Below are 25,922 nucleotides of genomic sequence, written 5' to 3'. Positions count from 1 at the left end.
TTCTTACGTTTGTTTGTTCGCTGGATTTTCCGCCCTCACTCCTTGTTATCCCTTTTTTGTGGTAAGTTGTTATATGCCAATCTTTCCTTTTTGGATCAAAATCGACATTAACCAGACCACAAACAACAAACAAGATTGATGCTAAGGACACACGAGGCAACAAAGACAGACGCAGAAGAGAAACTATATATATGGGATATAACCAATCAACCACATTAGCAGAACTGGATTGAGCAGGTCAGAAGAATTCAGGGCGTGCAACAATCCAGACAACGTCACGGAGGGGTGTATAGTTTGCCTAATTACGCCCATACAAAAGACAGATTGACCAAAGGAAAACATGTGTGAAGCCTTTTGGACGTCCGCCATGGCCAATCAATATATCGATGCGCGCTTTGTGGTCGTTTGACAACACTCAACGTGTGACACATGGACAACTACCTATCAGCGATACAAACAAAAAAAAAGACTTTGCCAAATAAATCGCACGATGGATTGACTCGTGTAAAGCAGCCTTAAGTGTTCGGCATTTGACAATGACCTCTTAATTTACTAAAAAAAACCTCTTACCTCACTTTCCTCCCTAATGTCTAAGCTTGCACATTTCAGTGACTGATCCAATTTCAAAATAAATTTTCACAAGTCAGAGGCCCTAAATATCTCTTCACCGCAAGACATGCTGGACTCCATACAGCCGAATTTCCCCTTCAAATGGCCTCAACGTGTTAGCATTGGGTACCTGGGAATTACTATGCCATCTGGCCCCTCCCAGCTTTTCACTCTTAATTTCCAACATTTCCTAACTAAATTGGAAAAGTATCTATCTACTTGGCACTGGGGAACATTGTCCTGGTTTGGCAGAATTAACTCTCTAAAAATGACGGTCTTGCCGAGACTGTTATACCTATTACAGTAGGTTCCGATGCATATACCAGTGTTTTACTGGGTCAAGGTGCAGCGTCTATTCAATCAATTTGTGTAGTCTAAAGGCCGCTCCCGATTTCGTAGTAGCATCGTAACTAGACCTAAAGATGCAGGAAGCATGGGTCTGCCGGATTACAGGCATTATTGCCTAGCAGCTGCACATATGAGGATCTTAGACGTAACTGCATAACTCGGGATCTAAGCTCTGGGTTCGTCTTGCCCAGGACCTGGGTTCCTTTTTGCCATCTCTGTTGTGGACCTGGCCCATGCTTACCTGTCATCATATCATAATGTCTTATACTACCAAGCAAACTCTGTTGACCATCCATTCACCCAAAGCGAACAGCTCCCTATTGCACCCCCATGGGCCAATGATGTTGATAATGGACAACCCAGGGTTTTTGCCAGGAGCTTCACCTAATTCTTTCTTGAGCAGCTCCAAACAGAATCCCTTACAGTTGCTCCATGTGGAACTGAAGGGGTGCTGCGTCCGCTCCCCTGAATGGTTTAAAACCGCACTCTTAAAGCACGTGGTCATATTGAATACACTCAACTTCAACATTTCTTATCTTCAGGAGACCAGACTGAGACTCCATCATTCTCCCTGTCCCCTTTTGAGTCTCTATGTATGGCCAGTACTGTCACTTGACATGCACTGTCCTGTGACTACAAAATATTGACCTCGACGGATCTGTGTACCCTCCCTCATTTTTGCAATGCATGGGAGATAGAGATCCATAAGGAGTTCACCAGGGAACAATGGGATTGTTGCTTTCACCTAACCTACAAGTTGGTTAACCTACACCAGGTCCCAGGAGATCAGCTATAAAATAATTTCCCGTTGGTATAGGGTCCAGCATCTCTCCATAAATGGTATCCAGATATACCTGACAACTACTGGTGGTGCGGAGTACAGGGAGGCAACATGTTACATATCTGGTGGCACTGCCCACGCTTGGCTGCCTTTCTTTTAGAGAGGGGTCTTAGAGATTATACACGAGGTGACAGGGGTTAAAGTCCCCAAGCACCAGAAAGCAGCCCTATTATATCTACTCTTTATGCCAGAAAAGCTCTATAAAAAGTCATTTCTGAGGCACCTCCTCCAGGCCGCTAAGGTGATCATCCCACACCATTGGAATTCCACTGATTTCCCGTCATTAGAGGAGTGGTTTGAGGAAATAGACATGATTTACTATATAGAACGAGTAATGGCCCAATCTCGCAGGAAGGCTGCAGCCACAGCCACTAAATGGTTCCACTGAGAGGCCTTCGTGACAGGGCTAAAGTTCCTCACCATACATTAAACCCTCGATTGGGTCCTTCCCTGAGAGAGGAACATTTTTCCCATCTTCTTGCCATCTGTTTTTGGTACTACTGAGTTTGCTGTAGTCTCCATGTCCCTTCTTAACTCCTTTGCTGCTCCTCTCTGTCTACCCTATCCATGCTCTTTTCCGTTGTTGCCCTTTTCTTTTCTCTAGTCTTTTTTTTTGGTCACTCAGGTGCATTTTTAGATGTTTGCTTAAACTTGGCCTACCCTTAAATATGATCCCTATTTTGTAGCCGAATGTGACTATTGTTATGTCTTCTATTTTTATCGTTTTTTGTATAAAACCAATAAAACATTGAATTAGAAAATCAATGTGCTTGGTCACACATCCATATTTTCACATGGACCATGTGTCTGTGTGGAGAACATGCATGTCTGTGTGCACCACATAACGATATGTCCGTTTTCTAACGGCAGAATGGGTGTCACACAAACCGCACACTGATATGACCTGATTGACACGTACCGAACAAAACACATAACTTAAAAAAAAATATTTTTTATATTTACCTGCCTTTGGCACTGCTGTTGCTTCCCGCTCATTATGCTCATGAATATTTACTGCACTGACTGCGGACCTGGAAGCAACAGCAGTACTAGAGACAGTAAAGCCGGGGACAGTAAGTATACCAGCTCATGCTCTTTTTATGCTATCCGGATGTCACACAGATAGCACAGCACACGGAACACACACGCACACACATATGCACCTTCACCACAAACCTCCTCAGGGGACCTCAATGAACTTAGTGACCTCATCTGAGGTCAAGTTAAGTGCAGTGACAGTTGGACGGCTGTGGGAACCTCCAGCTGTGGCCGTGGCTAACCTGAGTGACGTCACTGCTGATTGCGTGGCTCACTCAGTCTCTGCCTGAAGCTCACAGTGGGCAGTCATGTTCCATGAGTGCACGCTGTGACTTTAGATGTGGCAGAGCTAGAATCCTCGTGGGACCTTGTGTGGATTACGTCAGACCTGAAGGGGTGTTTTTGAGGTTAATAAAGTAGTGAAAGAGGGTGCTTTTTTCTCTTTTATTTCAAATAAAGGATCTTTTCGGTATTTGTGTTCATTTACTTTCAGTTACAGCTTAGCAATGGGGTTCTCATTGACGCCTCCAATTAAAAATTTAAGGCATAATGGCAGCTGTGAGCTGCCATTAACCCCTTATTACCTCGATTGCCACCACACTAGGTTAATCGGGAAGACCAAGGTAAAGTGCTGGGATTGTTGAATATAATGGTTGTGGTAATCCTGGGTGACTACAGGCTGATATTTTAGGCCGGGGTGGTCCAATAAGCACGGGTCTCCACAGCCAGAGAATACCAGTCCCCAGCTGTCAGGCTTTAGTTTGGCTGGGGATCAAAATTGGGGGTGACCACACGCCGTTTTTTTGCCGCAGGCGGTTCTTCTTATTTTGATAAAAAGCCAAGATAAGCAAGATAAGCACACAGCTGGGGGCTGCAGCCTGTAGCTGTATGCTTTATCTTGGCTGGGTAGCATAATATGGGGGACTTTGCATTAATTTTTTATTTATGTATTTATTTTTACTGTACAATATAGACTGACAGACATGGTCTGTGATTGGAAACATCAGAAACGCTGTCACTCAGTATGGGGGCATGTCTGACTGCAACCAATCACAGACACTGGTGGGCGGGAGAAGCAGTGAATATGTATGAGGTTAAAGAGCTGCTTGGTAAGTAGAGCGCGCTCGCTTTATTAGTTTTTTTCTCTACTTTTACTTGATATTTTTTTAACCCATGGGAGTCTGACTTTACAGTCTGGGTCCGCCCATCACTATTTTTCACCCATTAAATTAAAAAAAAGAGCGCATTGTCAAAAACGCAAATAAAACGCATGGTAATCGCTTGTGATTTTGGATGCGTTTTTGTGACCACATGCTGTGTTTTTTCTGACCACAAGGTAAAGGTTTGTGGTCACCACAAAGAAACAGTGTGCAGACATAGCTAAATTATGTGATTTTTTCCCCCTTTATTCACTTAAAAGATGCCTAAAGCGGGCTTTACACGCTACGATATATTTACGATATACTTTTTATTATTTGTACCTCATTAACTGAACTATATTAGGATAGTTATTATTCCCACTGACACAGCATAATTTACATTATTGATAAGTATTCCTATGCACTCTTGATCGACCCAATACATTGTATAGTGTGTGTTGCCCCTTAATTAATATTGTCCCTGCATAATTATGTGGCCATTATTTGGATTATGTCCTTGTATTATATACTCTTGTCCCCCTATTGGGGATTGGTGGGATTATGGGGGCCTCTTTATTGGCAGAGTTATCTGTTCCATATCCTTTCACTATATGGATACACCGGTTTGTGTGGGGAAACTTTTTTTCTACCTTATCCTCCCCAGTCTATGTAACCATGGGCGGTGTTTCTGGGACCTCCTCTGTCTGTGACGTCTTCTGCCCTTTCAGGCTGTGCTTTGGATTGGATCGTGTGGTTGCCGGGGTGACGCGTCCCCGGCGTCACATGCTTCTTCCACGCGCGGCCGGGGGGCGGAACGTCCAGACTTCAGGGACTTCCTGAATCACGTCCTGCACGATTACTCCTGCCCTACTAAGTTTTGTGCATGGACGGATCGTCCTGTTACCGGGAATATAATTCCCCGGCATACTACGCTCCTTCCATGCACAGCTAGGGGCGGGACTTTCAGAAGCCTGGTCACTTCCGGTATTACGTTCTGCTGTTGCCGGGGTTACGCGTCCCTGACGTTACAGCTTCCCTATGCACAGACGCAGGGCGGGACTTTTAAGTTACTGGGCATTTCCTGTGTTACGACTTATACAGTGTTAACATTTACAGCTCCTACACTATATAATGCAATACTATCATCATACCATACTATGATAGGGTGTATGCGCTTTAATTTTCTGAATGTTTATGTACATTACTCCTCTGTGCGACTCTTGTTGATTCTTTATTGGTGCCTGATCTTATCCATCATACTAAACATCCTATTAGGATCATTCATGGGCGTTTCTATCTGTTGTATTATACCTCTTCCTTTTTCTGTGCCTGTGCACCTGATTTGATTAGTTAATCACCATGGGGCTACTTATAGCCACCGGGTATACAATGCCAGTAGGGTTTCCTCCTTGAGAAAGCAATAGTACCTTCGCGAAACGCCCGTTGGTGGTGATCCTGTTCCTTGTGGGTATGTGCACTTTATAACTGATTATGTATTTGGTGTTGTCCTTGTAGTATTTGCACTGTATTGTATGAGACCGCAATCTGCTGCACATGAGTGCCTTTGGATTTTGGCATAGTTGTACGCACTTGCACTTTATGACTTTGACATTTATTTTCATTTTTGACTGGGTACTCTGACTGCAGCACTTTTTTGGTCTTTGCCAATCCAGTTTGCAACTGGCCTTACCTCTCCCACGGCTACTAGTGACAATTACATAGACATAACCTTGTCATTTTGTGTATTATTGTGCCTGTAAAATAGGTATAATTCTCAGCAAATAATAGGTATTAACTGAGGCTGTGTACAACTCTGTTTTTGTGTTATGTCCCTTCATCTCTAATTGACTGGCCTTACTCTTGCCACGGCTATTTGTGATAGACTTATATGGGCCAAGTGTATTATTGAAAATTCTTTTTCTGCACTGGATTATATGTACATTGTAGCCTTACCTCTTTCACGACTATTAGAGATTGATATATATGGACCGAACACTCAGGCTCAGTTTTATTACATTTTTTCATCTGTTTTGAGTCTGGCCTATACATGGACAACCCCCAATAAAAATCTACACATCATATATCATGTGCCCCCCTTGATTATTGGTAGTTGTTTTTAATAATCTATGTTATGTTGCGTATGTCTCTTTCATATTAATAAAAATATTTCTATTGCATACATACTCGTTGTATCTCCTGTTTCTTGTATATTGTACGAGTAGTGCATGCACCCTGTCGGGGTACATACATACCGACAGCGTGCACACCATATGGCTCATCTATTGAGAATTGTTTTCATGATATATCTAACGAGATGTCGGCGGGGTCACGTCGTAAGTGACCCACATCCAGCATCGTTAGTGATATCGTAGCGTGTGACAGCTATGAACGAGCAGAAATACTCACCTTCTCGTTCATCGTTGACACGTCGCTCATTTTTTAAAAATTGAACATCCGGTTGTTCAATGTTCCCGAGGCAGCACACATCGCTCCGTGTGACACCCCGGGAACGATGAACACAGCTTACCTGCGGTCGCCGGCAATGCGTAAGGAAGGAGGTGGGCGGGATGTTTACGTCCGGCTCATCCCCGCCCCTCCGCTTCTATTGGCCTGCCGCTGTGTGATGTCTCTGTGACGCCGAACGTCCCTCCCCATTCAGAAAGAGGATGTTCGCCGCCCACAGCGAGGTCGTGACGGGGGGTTACAGGATTGTGTGACACGGGCAAGAAATTGCCCGTGCCGCACAAACGATGGGGGTGGGTGCGATCGCAAATGTGATTGCACGATAAATTGAAGCATGTAAAGCAGCCTTTACACATCTAACAATAGAAGATCAATGAAATTAAAAACATATAATCAGGTCCAGAAAGATACAAAACTGCATATCTAGGGAAACAAATTGAGCAGTTTTAACCTTGTAAATATGACTATAAAATTGTAGAATTGTTTTTCAAATACCAACTCAGGCCAGGAGGTGGACCTGTCATCTGTATCCAATAAAACCAACTTGCATTATGCCACTAATATCCTTCCCATAAATGTACAAATAAATGAACAGCTAGCTGTTACCATTCTTCATATCAATGTGGTGTGTGCACAAGCTGACATTGTCAAATCGGCAATGACAGTGTCAAAGAATAATAAAGGCCATTTAACAATTTTTTCATATATTCTCAAGGGGGTTCAGGGTATGTGCACATGAATTCTTTCAGACGTGTGTCAACCCGCCGAGTTTTTCAGGCGGAAGATGCTTTAGGATCCGCTGGTGTCTTTTGTCCGGAAGTGCTTTTTGCGACGTCTTTGGCGTTGTACTGCAAGACCCTGGAAGAATGATCAGGTCACTTCTTTCAAAGGCACTCTGTCATTGGAAACATGAAGTGCACAGCAAATCGTTTTTAAATATAAATGTATATGATTGTTGTTTTTAGCATTTGTTTAGAGCTTTTCAGGTGGGAAGACATTATGTGCACATACTGTAAGGCTAAGTGCACATAGTTTTTCTCGGGAGTTTTTGGAGCATAAACTCTCCAAATTCTCCTCTAAAGGTACAGCATGTGCACACGTCATTTTCAGGCGGATTCAAAACAAAACAATCACATGAATTATCCTAATAATTTATATGGGAAAACAGCATACTTGCAGGTTTTGGAATGTCTTTTGGGTATGCGCACATTACGTCTAAATCTAGATATTTTAACTCCATTCAACAGTGAAGAAATTGCGTGCCATTTTACTGGCAAAAAGAGGTTTCAAAACTCTCAAAAAGATGCCAGGTTGAAGTTTGAGCCTTCCCATTGACTTTTGTTATAAATTGTAGAGCATCTACACAGGAGAAAATGGCTGAAGAATGGTCACTCACTTCTTTAAACCGCTTGGAGTTTTTGGAAAATTGTGCTTTTTCTGGTGGTTTTCGCAGCGGAACTTACCTGAAAAGACGTGCAAAAACTGGGTGTCAAACTCAACACAGAGTGACAAAATTAAATATTTGAACAAAGTCATAGGCCAAACTAGTCTCAGGCTCCATATAGTCCTCCATAAAAAATGATGGGCCCACATAATCCTCCATACACAATATTGTGCCCCACATAGCCCTCCAAATAGAATAATGTACCCCACATAGACTTCCATACAGAATAATTAGCCCCACGTAGTTCTCCATACAGAATAATTGACCTCACATAGCCCTCCATACAGAATAATGGGCCCCACATAGTTCATACAGAATAATGTGCCCCAAATAACCCTTCATACAGAATAATAGGCCCCAAATAGCCCTCCATACATAATAATGTGCCCCATATAGCCCTCCATACAGAATAATGGGCCCCACATAGTCCTCCATACAGAAAAATGAGCCCCATATAGCCCTCCGTACAGATTAATGGACCCCACATAGTCCTCCATACAGAATAATGGGCCCCACATAGTCCTCTATACAGAATAATGGGCCCCACATAGCCCTTCATCTAGTATTATGGGTTCCACAGAGTCCTCCATATAGTATTATGGGCTCCACATAGTCCTCCATATAGTAGAGTGGGCCCCATATAGTCTTACATATAGTATTATGGGCCCCACATTAAAAAATAAATACTCACCTCCTTTTTCATCCGCTGCTCCAGTCTCAGCAGCAAGCTCTCTGAAGCTCTTCATTGATCAGCACAGGGGTCGAAATAGTGATGTCACCGTGCTTCTGCTGTGCTGATACGTCAGATGCAGAATGATGGTGAGGGAGCCGACAGCTTCCATCATTGCTTTTGGCATCCAGAATGCTAATACAGTTGAAAGTGTGATGCCGGGGGCGAGGGAGTAGGGTGGTAGGCCTGGTATTGCTGGCCAAATAAAACCAGCCTGCGGGCTAGAGTTTGCCATATGTGTGCGAGGAAGACACTCAATACTTACCAATTAAAGTTAATGGGGAGATTAAAAAAATGCTCTGGTTCCTTTCTGAACAGTTTGTCAGTATTTTTGCTGTTTTCTTCATTGTTTAATGGGTTTAAAAAAAACAACCAGAAGATGTTCAAAATACACTGAAAAAGACTCTAAAGAAAATGTGGAAAAAAGTAGAAAAAGGGCTAGGGAAGCGACCAAAAATGCTAAAAGAGATGCTTCAGGTTTACAAAACTCCAGAGAAAAGGAACAATTCCTGAAGTGCCTTCTTTTTGAAAAGCGGACATTTTTGACCTCTACAAAAAGACGCAGTGGGAAGATAGCCTTAAAGGGAACCAATCACCAAGATTTTCGTATATAAGATAAAGCCAGTGCAGTACTGGCACTATCAGGCTGACTATCTACATACCATTAGTGGTCAGCTCAGATGTTTAGGCTTTCAAATCCAAGAAAGTGAAGTTTATAAATTCAGCAGCTTCTTGAGTGACAGTTGCATCTGAGCAGATAATCTCTGGGTGGGTATTCATATGGATTCCCGCCCCCTGCCTGTTGTTCCTCCCTCTATGGTAAGTATTATACAAACGATTCAAATTTTTGAAGGACCTTTGGTGAGGTGATACCCATGTGACCAGAAGGGGCGGGGCCTCAGCCAACAAAGCTGGATACCAGGTCACAAGGGTATGACCTCACACAGGTCCTTCAAAAAAGTGAATAGTTTGTATAATACTTACCATAGAGAACAGAGAGAGGGAGGAACAGGTGGCAGGGGGGCGGGAATCCATATGAATACCCACCCAGAGATTATCTGCTCAGATGCAACTGTCACTCAAGAAGCTGCTGACTTTATAAACTTCACTTTCTTGGATTTGAAAGCCTAAACATCTGAGCTGACCACTACATGTATGTATACGTAGACTCAGCCTGATAGTGCCAGTGTAGCACTGGCTTTACCTTATATACGAAAATCCTGATGAATGGTTCCCTTTAAGCTGTGTGTTTTTTTATGCCTTTTTGCTTGCAGATTTGTCACAAAACTGAAAGCAAATCCTGATGCCAGCAAAGACAATGAGAATCCTGAAGTGTAGTGCACACATTCTGGATTTTCCTCTTGCAGATTTGGTGTAGAAAATAATCTGCAGCATATTTTTGCATTTTGGCTGCATTTTCCCTATTGAAAGCAATGAAAAAAACCGCATAAAAAAACGACATAAAAAAGCCGTAAAACGTGCATTTTTGTAGTTTCTTTTTTTCTGCCAAGAGATGCAGATTTAATGCCGAAATTTCTGCAACCAAATCTGCAACGTGTGAACATGAACAGAGAAATAGGAGCATGAACAATCCCGACGGTTCTGTGTAAGCAATTACAACGGTAGAAACATTTACTGCTTTCAAACTTAGAATATGAAGAACCTATTACTGTGTCTTTGCCATCCCTGCATTTTGCACTATTGTTAGTCTATTGACTTTTTTGACTTTTAAAATTATACACAATCATTATCTTTACAGCATATTTCTGCAGTACGTGGCATCAGTATAATTTTCCATTACTTGTTTGTAGATTATAGTTCCTATTTGTCATGCAGAACCATTTAATAAACATTTGACAAAATATTGCAGGAATGCTGCGCTCTTGAGAAATGTTAACACATAACACGTTCCTATGTGCCTCACAGGCCTTAGATAACAGCCTATTGATAATGGAGGTCAAAGGGGAACATGGCTCCTTGGTTGCAGCCAATCTAATATTAGATCTTACATGGAGGCCTGTACGGCCTTGGGCCAATAGAGGGAAACATTGGGTTGTTCCATTGCATCAAGGTCCAAAGTTCCAGAATTGAAAAAAAAAACATTCTTCATTCCCTTGTGATTTATTTTTTGCTTATATCCTGATTTGTTTGGAAATTTTGATTCCCGTAATGTTTGGGCTAATGAAACCACAAGTGTGAAGGAGCAGACAAATTAGCAGCTGTATTAGAATGAGCACTTTTGTATCCATCATCTTGAGAGACATTGATAGGGTCTTATTCTACTGGTAAAGGATGGAAGACTCGGAAAAGGAAAACTAATTTAGAGACTGAACCGATAACAGATTCTTCACTTTATCTGTTTCTTCTCCATTTCCCCATTACCGTGTGTGACCATTTCTAGAGACATATCTACGCTGAAGTCCCCTAGACAAATGCTGCAGATGGAAATACTTGCCAGACACTGGTTTAGTTTAATGAAATAGATAAACCACAATACTTTATTACAAAACAAGGAATGGGAACAGTTCGTATTACAAAAATTACTACGGCGTTTATTTACCGCACTCCAGTAAATCAATCCCGATGGAGGTTTGAGTTTATGAACTATTATTGTGTGCCCCTTATTTACATATCAAGCCACCGGATGTATCCAGCTATGTCCCCTGGAAGGCTTAACGCCAGTACGTTTCCCTCTCCAGAATCAGATGTTGTCGTTTACATGAAATAAATTAGCTTGCTCTTCTCATCAAGATTCCCCCTATTTATGCCTGCCTGATCCATGAAGGCAAGAAAGATGTTTTGCATGCAAATCTAATATGTCTGAGGAAGAATACGTTTCTTCCCTACTCCGGTTAGCAATTGAAAATACACCCTGAAGCAACTGTACTATCAATTCTTTATGCCTCGTAATCAGTTTTTAAACCATGTATAATAAATGAAAAAAAAAGTTTTATGAAATGTGCCTGAATGGTCATATACAGTAAGACTATGGCAGCCGCGATATTAAATCTAAACACATTGGGCAGCAGCAACGGAGGCATAGCTTTATCTTATGTAATACAGTTTTAGAAAGAATACAATTGTAATAATGACTGTAGATAGACTCTAGATTCACAGAAAGCATTTTGCAATGTTTTTCATATATTATAATAATATATATCATATTATACACGAATTCCATGTTACACACACACACACACACACACACACTAAACACACAGAGATCAATATCATCTGAGAAAACATAATAAATCAAAATACATTTTTTAGGAAAACTCCTAAACACAAAATATCTAAGAAAAACTGGAGTCAAATTCCATGATATGTAGATAAAAGTAAATTTATACATAAAGACACAGATTTGAAGATTATAATTAGGGATGATCGAATACCTCAAATATTCGTCTACGCCCATATTCGACGAATAGGTCGCCGCTATTCGACTATTTGCGAATATTCGATGCGCAAAGTAAGTCTATGGGAAACCTGAATAGTTGCCGAAAAGCAACTATTTGAGCTTCCCATAGACTTACATTGCGCATCGAATATTTGCATAGCAGCGACGTATTCGTCGAATATTCGCGAAGCCGAATATTGCCGAATATTTGTGATATTCGATCATCCCTAATTATAATTACTATATAATGAGAAGAACACGGGTGTAGAAAGAAGGAAAGACGCATACCCAAGGAAAAAGTGGAGGATCACTATATCAGCATGGCTCAAAGTAGAATTTGTTTAAATATTGCACAACGCCTACATATTGTAGAATTAGCAGGCAAAAACATTTTTTACAGAAAAGTAACAATAAAATCTTTTGATGTACTGTATATCTATACAAATATTGCACTATGCCCACTCTACAGAATACTGCAAAAGATAGTAACACAAAAAAAAATCCATTGTGGCAGATGGCAGAATTAAAACCAGTCTACAGTACATGTGACCTCTATTGCTCAGTGTATCACACTAATTCACATGTATAATCAAAATCAAATAAACAGGACAACAATATTAATAACCAATAGTGTGACAAGTGGACACACTCCTATTACTGATAATTAAATAACATCTAATATATAGACTATCAAGTAGTGATTAGGCCAAACATGGAAATGCAAGACTGCAATAATTAAAGCGACCACTAGAGGGCAAATCACCACGTGCAATAAATATTTCTAAGTATCACGATGATCCAGCTTATCCATATAAACCCCGTCCCAAAGGTAGGCCCCGACGCACATTTCAAGGCCCGTGCACCTTCAACACATCTGTGAAAAACGTGTGTGTTTTTCACTGACGTGGGAAAGAGGCCTTACACATACAGTATTTAATCTTATTCACACAATCATCAACAAGTTTCTTACACCTCTCAGCTGGAATTTTGGACCACTCTTATTTTGCAAACTGCTCCAGGTCTCTCATATTTGAAGGCACTTTCTCCCAACAACAATTTCATGATCTCTCCACTGGTGTTCAATGGGATTTAGATCCAGACTTATTACATCCACTTCAGAACTCTCCAGCACTTTGTTTACATCCATTTCTTGGGGCTACTTGAAGAATGTTTGGGGGTCATTGTTCTGCTGTAAGACCCATGACCTAGGACATAAACCCACTTTTCTGACACTGGGCACTACATTGAGTCCCAAAATCCTTTGGTAATCTTCACATTTCATGATGCCTAACACGCAGTCAAGGTTCCAAGTTCCAGAGGCAAAAAAACCCCAAAAACATCTTTGAACATCTACCATATTTGACTGTAGGTACTGTGTTCTTTTCTTTGTAGGTGTCATTTTGATTTCGATAAACAGTAAAATAATGTCCTTAACAAAAAGCTCTACCTTGGTCTAATCTGTTCACGAGACACTTTCCCAGAAGCATTTTGGTGTTCTCAACATGCATTTTGGCAAACTGGCAAAAAATTCTGGCAAAAGTCTAGCTTTTTTATGTCACTATGTCAGCAGTGGGGTCCTCCTCATTCAAATGTAGATGAACAATTTACCCTGACACTGATGCACCCTGAGCCTGCAGCACAGCTTGAATTTCTTTGGAATTGATTGGGGCTGCTTTTCCCACCATCTGGATGTTCTTACGATTCAACCATTCAGCAATTTTTCCCTGCTGTCCATGTCCAAAGAGGTTAAATACAGTGCCATGGGTTGTAAACTTCTTGATTATGTTCCGCACTGTGGGCAAAGAAACATCAAGATCTTTGGAGATAGGCTTGTAACTTTGAGATTGTTGATATTTTTCAACAATTTTAGTTCTCAAGTCCTCAGACAGTTCTCTTCTCTTTATCTTCTCTATGCTTACTGGAGAAACACAATGCAAAGATTGCGCCAACTTCTCCCCTTTGAACTGGTTTCAGGTGGGATTTTCATTTTACCCACACCTGTTACTTGCCACAGGTGAGTTTGAACGAGCATTACATGCTTGAAACAAAGTTGCTTATCCACAAATTTAGAAAGGTACCAACAATTTTATCTGGAGCATTTTTGAGGTTTTGTGTGAAATTATGTCCAATTTGCCTTTTTTTCGTGTTTTTCCAATACAAACAAAGGAAATAAACATGTGTATGACAAATCATGTTTAATTGCAATAATTTTCTGGGAGACATACTTTATTTTCTCAGACAAATTCAAAGGTGACAACAGTTTCGGCCAGGACTGTATACATGTTGCATGTTTTACACACCCATAAACATACACTGCAAGTTAAACAGTACATGGTACACATAAACTGCATGTCACACTCACAGGCTGCATGTCACAATCACAGTGAGACACATAAGATATAGTACACACACCTTGCATGTCACACACATACACACAGAGAGCGTAGAGGACATATCAGGATCTCTCCTCTTCTATTCATCCATACTAAACCAGGTGGAATGACCCCTGGATTCATGACCACAGTGTCACCAAAGGTCTTTCTAAACTGATAACCTTGGAAACTGCACAGATAACACAGGACTAGCCTTATTAGTGCAATTTCTGGTTTGGGGACACTTTTGGAGATTGCGGCCCTGGACAATTGGCTAGTTTGCTCCCTCTAAGGCTATGTGCACACGTTGCGTTCTGCTGCGACAAATATTCTGCAGCGTTTTGTCACTGCATGTGCATTTCAAAACGCAGCCAAAACGTGTTCTGGATGCAGAATTCATGCGTTCTGGATGCTTTCTCTCCCATAGACAGAGTGGGAAAAGCATCCAAAACGCACAAAAGAAGTGACATGTTGCTTTTTAGATGCATCGCTTTTGTCAAAAATTTGGCATTCAAAACGCTGCGTTTTAAAACGTGCACATGGAATTTGCTAAATTCTCATAGACTTTGCTGGGGAAGCAGAACGCATGCGTTTACGTTGCAGTTCAAAATGCTGCGTAAACGCATGTAAATATGCAACGTGCGCACATACCCTAACACTGACCGTAAATGTGGGTTTCCAAAAAGTGCTCAAAACAAAGTCCTTCTTTAACTGTGACATTACAGAACATTTTATAAGGTACAAACTTTTTGAACATACATAGCTCTCATATCCACATCTATTCATTACTGATCACGTCTCTTCACACCTCTTCTATGCCTCACTTTACCCTTCAAAAATTTGATTGAGCACTAATCTCAATGGCTTTAAGTCCAAGTAAACTTCAGAAAAAGCTGCTTTCCAGGAGATTTCTGGAGGCTTTGGCAGTCGTTGTGAGCTTTGATATCTCTTCTAGCAGTACAAGAAGTCTCTAAGTTTCCAGCAGCTTTTGGAACCTTCCGGGAGAGTTGGCAAGCATAATTATGGAATAATATATTTTTTCATATTGCTGCATCCCTATATAGTGTATATGTATTATATTATGTAAAGAACCATAATATCAAAGATTTTATAGCTAACATATTAATTGTAGAAATGTATAGAGTGCCCAGTTCACCACACAGGATTTTCAATGAAGTTAACATCACATGGGACTTTCCTTCCTTGATTCTTTGAAAATAAAAGCTATGATATCTCTCTGTGAACTAAGCAATACAGTGCCATGCTAGGCAGGAGAGGATTGCCCAACAGAAATTCTCTGATGGGCCCTGTCCAACACTGGGCCCCAGCCCCTCATACCCTTTCTTGAGCAGTGCTTGGCACAATACATTTGATACACTATAAAGACGGCTTACTACAAACATTTCATCATTTATTTAACAAACTACCATTTTTATTATTATAGATGTATGGGCTGAGATGACATAAAGGAGCAGCAGCAGACCCCTCGGTATCCTTACTCCCAATGCTCAGCCTTCTCTATACTGCTGCAGGGACTCCTTAACTACAAATCTCTTGCAGTTTCTTGCTGCTTTAAGGGTTATTCCCAACAACTAAAGTTATAATCCATCGAAGAAAAGGGCTCCAAAGTGTGCATGCAGCACTTGATTAACTCCAGCAGTTCCATAAAAAAAGAATGGCGGCTTGCATGTATGGCCATCACTCCAATAAGATTGAGTATTCAAAGCCCTATTGCTGGGATTAGTGGGAATCCCAACAGCCCTCCATGGATCTATTGATTTTCAAGTAATCAACTATCCTGTAGATAAGTGACTACCATGGATATTATAAAATAACCTTTTAAAGGGAACCTGTCACCAGATTTGGCGACTATAAACTGCGGCCACCAGTAAGCTCTTATATACAGCATTCTAACATGCTATATATAAGAGCCCAGGCTGCTGTGCAGCATGTAAAAATAACTTTTATACTACTCACCTAATGGGCGGTGCGGTGCAGACTGGTCAGATGGGTGTCTCCGTTCTCTGGGGCCTCCTCTTTCAGCCATCTTTGTCCTACTTCTTCTGAAGCCTGGGTGCATGATGCATCCTACGTCATGCATTGAGGTCCCGTGCAGGCGCACTACAATACTTTGATCTGCCCTACTCAAAGTGTGCCTGCGCAGCGGCCTGGGCTCTTCTTTATAGCATATTAGAATGCTGTATATAAGAGCCCACTGGAGGTGGCTGCAGCTTATAGTTGCCAAATCTGGTGACAAGTTCACTTATAAATCATTCTCTTGTAGCTGTGATACCTTGTAATGGCTAACAAAAATAAAATAAATGATGTTACAGAGCAAGCTTTTGAGACTCCTTAGGTCTCTTCATCAGGCATGGTATAACAAAATATGTGAAGAAACACATATATACCAAAACAGAGCAGAGGCATGGTATAATAAAAGAGCATTTAAATAAATAAATAAACACTAAGCTTAGAAAGTGAATCCTTAATTACCTTTGATTAGTGGTGTGAAAGTTTTATTGTCCCAATATCCATGTAGGATCAGAGGCCTGGTGCCCTCAGTCTCTGGAGCAGACCCCTCAGATTTTGTAGTGGGTCATAAATCCTACTGACAGGTTGAATCCTGTGTCCACAGAGTTAAACATTGCAATGAATTTGTATTCCCAGACCCTTCTGTAATCTGAAATTACCTTTTAATATGACAACTTTCATGTGGTCTATGTTGTGTCCTGAAGCACAGAAATGTTTGGCCACAGGTAAATGTTTTTTTTTTACTGTAATTGTGTGACGATGAGACCTCATCCTTGCTCTCAGTCTCTGTCCTTGCATCTTGACGCAGAGACCTGTCTGGTCCCTGTACCGTAATACATACTGCCAGCCAAGCAGTGGCCAGTAGCTGACATCGGCATCCCCGTGACTGAGGACGCATGACAGTGACATCATGTGTGCCGCCCCCATGCCGGCAGCCTGTCGCTGCTCGGGTCCGGGCCTTCTGGTGGGTGGCTCGAGGGTCTTCGGACCCGGGGGATCCTGCGGACACTCCGAATGAATAGGGTTTGGGGGTGGTGGATGTAGAACGTATATGTACGGGCTGGGCCGTTCTAAGTTCGTGACGCCACCCACGGTATGTGGTGAGTTTGGACACCACTGCTGCAATTACGGGGCACCCGGGGGGAGATGTTGTGCAGCAAGTTGTTAACCCCTCCGTGGGCAGGGATGGTGGCCCCGGGACCCGTTGGGATTCGCTGGTGCAGGGAGATAGGTGACCGCAGGGTACTGGTGTACTCACTAGTGAAGGAAACACACGAGTCTCTGGTAAACCAAGGTAATGGTGGTCGGTGCCCGCAGCCGGCTGCGTTCTGGTCCCCCACCCGGCTGGTGGTCTCTGTCTGTCTCCTGCACTTTTGTGTAATGGTGGACTGCCTGTGCCTGCAACTTCAGGAGTCTGCTCCCGTCGGGATGTGACCTAAGGAGCCCTTGCCCACAGACGCTGGCCCGTGGGATCTTTGAGCAGTGGCAGTGGCCTTTATCCCCCTCGGTAGGCTGTTGCCTTCTATCGAGACTTTGGGTGGGACAGGACCTCTAGTCCTGGCCTCAATCGGTAAATTAGCTGGTTCCAGTCGCTTCTGGTCCCAGCTTCAGGGTCCGAGTACCCCCCTGTGTGCTCCGGTTTCCGAGTCGGTTCCCCGGGTCGGTACCGGTGGGCCACTACCCTGTCCCGGTCCACCTCGGTTCCACCGAGCCGTCTTCACGGCTCCTGCAGACGGAGACCGCTATCTGCCTCCCAGCCAAAGGCACCAGGGCTCCTACCCTGGTACCTGTCAGTTTACTTCAGGCCTGACACACAGGCCTGACCTCCACTCTCCTTGAACTCTAAAACTCAACTGTCTGTTGACTCTCTGTTTTCCCGTCCCGGGCTGTCTAGACTCCTCGGTGGGCATCTTCCAACCACCTGGTTCCACCCCATGGTGTGTCCATCTAGCCCTGAGGGGGGTGACTAGGGTTTTAAGGTCAGCTGAAGTCACCTGTGAGGGAAAGGTGTTGTACTGGGGCCTATTTGTGACTACCTGGCCTGGCCAGGGCGTCACACATGGGTTGCTATTGCACAGATGCCAATGTCAGCTGCCGGACACTGCACCCTGGCTACAGAGGATTTTGCGTGACTTGGGAGCCAGGGCAGGTGAGTACAAAGGTTTATATTTCTTGCGTTAGAGACAGAACGGTGACTTATATACCAGGAGGGGGAAAGATTTACCAGGATGGGGACATATATATATATATATATATATATATATATATATATATATACACCAGGATGGGCACATATATACTAGGATGGGGACATGTATACCAGAATGGGGACATATATACCAGGTTAGGGATGTATATAACAGGATGGGGACATATTTTCCAGGTTGGGGCCAGGATGGTGTCATATATACAAGGATGGGGACATTTACAGTCTTATGAAAAAGTTTGGGCACCCCTATTAATGTTAACCTTTTTTCTTTATAACAATTTGGGTTTTTGCAACAGCTATTTCAGTTTCATATATCTAATAACTGATGGACTCAGTAATATTTCTGGATTGAAATGAGGTTTACTGTACTAACAGAAAATGTGCAATCCGCATTTAAACAAAATTTGACCGGTGCAAAAGTATGGGCACCTCAACATAAAAGTGACATTAATATTTTGTAGATCCTCCTTTTGCAAAAAATAACAGCCTCTAGTCGCTTCCTGTAGCTTTTAATGAGTTCCTGGATCCTAGATGAAGGTAGATTTGACCATTCCTGTTTACAAAACAATTCCAGTTCAGTTAAGTTTGATGGTCACCGAGCATGGACAGCACGCTTCAAATCATCCCACAGATGTTCAATGATATTCAGGTCTGGGGACTGGGATGGCCATTCCAGAAAATTGTAATTGTTCCTCTGCATGAATGCCTGAGTAGATTTGGAGCGGTGTATTGGATCATTGTCTTGCTGAAATATCCATCCCCTGCGTAACTTCAACTTCGTCACTGATTCTTGCACATTATTGTCAAGCATCTGCTGATACTGAGTTGAATCCATGCGACCCTCAACTTTAACAAGATTCCCGGTGCCGGCATTGGCCACACAGCCCCAAAGCATATTGGAACCTCCACCAAATTTTACTGTGGGTAGCAAGTGCTTTTCTTGGAATGTCGTATTTTTTTGCCTCCATGCATAACGCCTTTTTATATGACCAAACGACTCAATCTTTGTTTCATCAGTCCACAGGACCTTCTTCCAAAATGTAACTGGCTTGTCCAAATGTGCTTTTGCATACCTCAGGCGACTCTGTTTGTGGCATGCTTGCAGAAACGGCTTCTTTTGCATCACTCTCCCATACAGCTTCTCCTTCTGCAAAGTGCGCTGTATTGTTGACCGATGCACATTGACACCATCTGCATCAAGATGATGCTGCAGGTCTTTGGAGGTGGTCTGTGGATTGTCCTTGACTGTTCTCACCATTCTTCTTCTCTGCCTTTCTGATATTTTTCCTGGCCTGCCACTTCTGGGCTTAACAAGAACTGTACCTGTGTTCTTCCATTTCCTTACTATGTTCCTCACAGTGGAAACTGACAGTTTAAATCTCTGAGACAACTTTTTGTATCCTTCCCCTGAACAACTATGTTGAATAATCTTTGTTTTCAGATCATTTGAGAGTTGTTTTGAGGAGCCCATGATGCCACTCTTCATAGGATATTCAAATAGGAGAACAACTTGCAAGTGGCCACCTTAAATACCTTTTCTCATGATTGGATACACCTGCCTATGAAGTTCAAAGCTCAATGAGGTTACAAAACCAATTTAGTGCTTTAGTAAGTCAGTAAAAAGTAGTTAGGAGTGTTCAAATCAAGAGATTGATAAGGGTGCCCATACTTTTGCACCTGTCAAATTTTGTTTAAATGCGGAAACCTCATTTCAATCCAGAAATATTACTGAGTCCATCAGTTATTAGATATCTGAAACTGAAATAGCTGTTGCAAAAACCCAAATTGCTATAAAGAAAAAAGGTTAACATTAATAGTGGTGCCCAAACTTTTTCATATGACTGTATACCAGGCGGGGGTATATATATATATACCACAATGGGCCCAGGATGGGTACATATATACTATGGGGAAGGAGGAAAGGTAGGTTCAAATTTTGCACTGGGGCCCATCAAACTCTAATTACGTCACTGGGTGGAGCATAACACTTCAAACCTTAAAACTCATATAGATGCAGATTTATCAAGACTTATGCTTTGTATCAGTCTTAAAATAATGATTATTAGAATAAAGTGCACCAATTTTATTAAAAGACTCTTTCTATATGTTACTCATCTGTCCCAGCTTCAGTGCCGGTCCTTGGTCTTTTCTCTAGTAGCTGCCTCTCTTTGCTGTGGTCCACACAATTGCCCTGCAAACTACAGTGATGTAATCACCCAAAGTCTTCTAGTGCCGACTCTTGCACCCTTTTGTGTCTGAGTAAGTTAGGGTAAGTTCACACACTTTGTTTTTTTGATGCTGTGTTACGCACACAAACGTAGCTTCCAAAAAAAATGCATGAAAAAACGCATTTTTGATGCGTTTTTGGCTACGTTTTACAGCGTTTTTGCTCACTACCTTTTTATGCGTTTTTTTATCAGTGAACAATGCCATTAAAGATTGGTGAAGAAAAAAAAAAGGTCTGATGTCATTTCCTTCTTCAAGGCTCAGCATACTTCATCCACTAGTGTATGCAGGAGAGCAGACAGCAGCTGCAGAACTACAAGGTTCAGCATACTCCATCCAGGACTATATTCCGGCGGTAGAGGCAGGGGGAGCAGAACTACAAGGCTCAGCATACTCCATCCAGTAGTGTATGTGTGACGCCCTGGACTAGCCAGGTAGTCACAGGTAGATCCCCTGCACAAACACCAGCCCCTAAAAAGGTGTAACTAGCCAACCTAAAAACCCTGAGTCACCCCTCTCAGGTCTTGACGTTCACACCCGGGGGCGGAGCCAGGCGGTTGGCCATGCCCTCCGAGGAGTTCGGAGAGCCTGAGGTGGAAGAAACACAAACAGGTCAGTTAGGGAGTATAGGAGAGTAGTAGCACTGTGTCAATGTCTGGTCAGGGATCTGGGTAGGAACCCAGATACCCTGTGACCAGGAGGCAGACGATGTCTGCCACCTGCAAGAGCCGGGAAGACGGCTGGTGGAACCGTAAGGGACCAGGACAGGGTAGTGGCCCGCCGGTACCGAGCCGGGGAACCAACTGGAAACCGGAGCACCAGGAGGGGTACTCAGAGCCAGAACGAGATCTAGAAGCCACTGGACCACGTCGAATTCACTGATTGAGGTCTGGACCTTAGGTCCTTTCCCGTCCCAAGACCCGAAAGACGGCAACAGTCCACCGAGGGGGATAGAAAGCCACCGCACAGGCAGAGAGATTCCAGGGCCAGCGCCTGCAGGCAAACGGGTTCCCCGACACACATAAAGCCGGGGAGCGGACTACCGTTGTTGAAGCATAGGCAGTCAAGTTCTACCACAGAGGTGCAGGAGAAAGGCGGGAACCACCAACCTGAGAAAGGGGCCAAGCGCAGCCAGCTGCGGGCACCGACCACCATCCTTTTTGGTTTACCAGAGACTCCGGTGTATCTGTCATAGTGAGTACAATAGTGCCCTCGGGCCGCGCACCGCACCACGCCATCTCACCTGCACCTCACAACCACCGGGCCCCGGGACCATCACCCCCTGTCCATGGAGGGGTCAATACCAGGCTGCATAACACCGTCCCCGGGAGCCTAGTTAACGGCAGCGGTGGTGTCCACATTCACCACAACCCGTGGATGGTGTCACGAACTTACATCCCTAAACGCCACGGCCTCGTCCGTGAACCTTCCCCACCGAAATTCCTACACGTAGCGCCAGCTTCCCTTCAGAGCGACGTGACCCCCGGATCCGGGAGGAGCTCGAGCCACCCACCGACGAGCACGGATCCAAGCGGCTCGGCAGCTGGCCGAGCCCCGGGGCGGTACATATGCAGGAGAGCAGACAGCAGCTGCAGAACTACAAGGCTCAGGATTTTCCATCCAGGACTGTATGCATGACTTTTTTGCCCCCCAAAAAAATGACGTGGGCTTCGCCATATTTTTGTATGCTAGCCAGGTACAGCAGGCAGGTACGGGCTTCCCCCAACCCCCAGCTGCCTATTTGTACCCGGCTAAGAACCAAAAATATAGGGAAGGCCATTTTTTTTTAATTATTTCATGAATTTCATGAAATAATTAAAAAAAAAAAATGACGTGGACTTCGCCCAATTTTTGAGTCCAGCCAGGTACAACTAGGCAGCTGGGGATTGGAATCCGCAGTGCAGGGTGCCCAAGCTTTCTAGGCACCCCCGCTCCCGCTGCGAATTGCAGTCTGCAGCCAACCCAGAAAATGGCACTTTCATAGAAGCACCATCTTCTGGCGCTGTATCCAACTCTTCCAGCTGCCCTGATGCCAGGTGGCTCGCTGGGTAATAATGGCATTAGGGCTAGCTGTAAATTATCAGCTGGTCCTAAGCCTAAAATTCATGGTGTCACGCCAATATTAGACATGGCCACCATGAATTTCTAGTAAAGATAAAAAAACACAACACAGAAAAATATGTTTATTAGAAATAAAACACAATTAGTGACTCCATCTTTATTGAACTAAAGACCCCGCTAATAATCCTGGGTCAAGGGTCCCGCGCCGTTCAATCCGGATCCAAAATCATGTGATCAGTTTGCTGGAAGGCAAAGTGATCAGATGATGTGTCAGGTTCAAGGACGTGAATCACATGACACATCAGCTGATTGTATAAACGGTGTTTTACAAAAAAAAAAAAAAAGACTCACTTCTGTGCAGACTCCCGACGGTAATCAGCTGATGAAGTCACCTGACCACATCAGCTGATAGTTTTAGCCGGCTGGGCGGTAAAAAGCCGGCCTCACCATTAGACTTATATGATCAGCTGATGCGTCAGGTGACCGCATCAGCTGATCACCGGCAGGTCCTGCAGTGATCGGACATGTCCCGGGAGTCTGCACACAGCCGGAGCAGGGGTGGCGGTACCGGGAAGAGGAGCTGGGAGCGGATATGTCCCGGGAGTCTGCAGACAGGTGAGTATGAGATTTTTTTTTTCTACTGTTCACATTTGATTTCGCAGCTGCTTCCACCTCCCGTCCGGACATGGCGCAGGACTGGAGCAGACATGGCGCCGGATGGAAGGTGGAAGCAGCGGTGGAGGTACCGGGAGGATTCACGCTTCTGTGTTTACTAACAGAAGGAATCCTCTTTCTGTACACGTCACTGTACTATCCACCCCTTGCGTGTATAGCTGCATTTTTAGTCATAGAAACGCACTAAAACGCAGCTATATTTGCAATTTGCATTTTTCATTGCATTTTTGAACATCTCATTGAACTCAATGGGTGGAGAACGCAGTGAAAAACGCAAAAATAATTGACATGCTGCGTTTTTGTGGGCATCACAAAAACACAGCTAAAAAAAACCGCTGTCCTACTACTCATAGACTTTGCTGGGGAAACAAAGTCATGCAGTTTTCTGAACGAAAACACACCCAAAAAACGCGCAAAAACGCACTGTGCGCACATAGCCTTAATATTTAGTTTCTAGTTGATTCTGAGGTTACCTTTCAACTTTTTCTAGATTTCTATCTTCTCTGCAAATTCCTGTGGTTTCTACAACCTGCATCTACTTCCCGCCTCAGATTAACGTTTTGTTCTAAGGGTAATGAACTATCCAAAGGTCTTGTTCATATTACACTGGAGCAATTCCTGGGTTTGCTATGCTTCTGTTGATGTGTTGTCTACATCCCTGCCTTTATGTCTTCTGGTGTGTCCTGCTCTGCCTGCCTGCCTGCCTGCCTTTCGCCCAGCTTACACCATGGTCCTCACTGTTCCATTCAGCCAGTCCTGCCCACTGTGCCATTGCCTTTGGTACGAGTGTTCATCATGACCTGCAGCTTTGTGAATCCACCTCACCAGGTGAGCATTAGCACCTTTTTTAAAAATTATGCAATTTAGGACTGTCCTAAAGTCAAGCAGATGTAGATTTACAACAAAATTTGCGACAATGGTGTAAAGCTTAATAAATCTGTCTAAAAGGTGGTGACTATTGCTTTCCTGATATCATGTACCCACTTTTTCAACTTTTAGATACCATAGAGCAGAAAATTGTACGCAATTAAAAAATTTGTTTTTGGGCTAATTATGGCTTCTTGTGGCTTAGTTTAGGGTGACTTTTTTGAGCCAATCTTTTGAGTAAACTGCTAGACAAATGTGGGTCATGGATTCCAGACTGCACCCCAAAGTGTTTTCAGACTCAAACCCCCGAATATAAAAAAAATTCTAGATTGCAAAGTAAACACAGTCGCGAGTAAAAATACAGATCTCAAAATAACTAAAGAATCAGGACCACAAATAAATACAGACTCCTGAGTAAAAAAATAAATAGATCACAAAATACATCCAACCCCCTGGGTCAAAAATAAATAGACTCCAACATAAATATGAAGTACTGAGCCAACAAGAAATACAAACTCCCCCTTAAAAAAGCAGAGCTCAGGAATAAATTCAACCCCCAAACCGTACCCAAGTAAAGCAAACACAAACCTCAGACCAGAGTCAAGAAAACTCACCAGTCCCGAAAACTGCAAATCATCACCAAAATAAATGCAGATCTTTAGACCACACCACCCAAGATAATTCAGACCCCAGACCAGATCTTCTAATAAATATAGACCCAATACTTTAAAACAAGTAGAGGACCCCTGACAACCCCTCCCCCCCCCCAAAAAAGACCCTGGTGACAGAAATAATTGGGTGTGGTCAATTAAAAAAATGAGTCAAGTTGAAACATTTTAAAAGCAATACATAGGCATCAGGAACAAAATAAGCCCTATGGTTCAGACAACAGCCGATAGACGGCAGACCCTAAACCCCTTTGCAACAACCTGATTTTTTAATTTTGCACTTACATTTTGTCCTTTCCTTCTTACCAGAGCTATAATTTTTGTTTTTTTTGTCCATAAAGCGGTAGGCTTTTGTTTTGTGAGACACTAATTGTAGTTTTGATTGACATCGTTCATTTTACCATGTCATATACTGAAAAACGGGAAAAAATAATACCAGGTGGGACGAAGTTATGGAAAAAGTGCAATTCCGCCATTGTTTTTCAGATTTCGTTTTCAGATTTTGTTTTTACAGAATTGATTGTGGAGTAAAAATAAGTCTTGCAACTACTGTATCTTCTCAAGGTCAGTATGATTATGGCAATACCAAAATTTCATATGTTTATATTATAGTACAGAAAAAAAAAAGTTGTGGAAAAAAAATAATATTTGTGTTGCCATTAATTTTTTAGCACCATCGCTCTTTATTTTTACATTGATGGAGCTATTTCTTTAGAGCCTAGCTGTAGTTTGCATTTATACTATTTTGGGTCACATATGACATAGTGATCACTTTTTATTTAATTTTTTTGGGAAATTGCAATG

The sequence above is a fragment of the Anomaloglossus baeobatrachus genome, chromosome 6, assembly GCF_048569485.1.
Source record: "Anomaloglossus baeobatrachus isolate aAnoBae1 chromosome 6, aAnoBae1.hap1, whole genome shotgun sequence".
NCBI lineage: Eukaryota > Metazoa > Chordata > Amphibia > Anura > Aromobatidae > Anomaloglossus > Anomaloglossus baeobatrachus.
Note: the sequence above shows the minus strand (reverse complement) of the source record.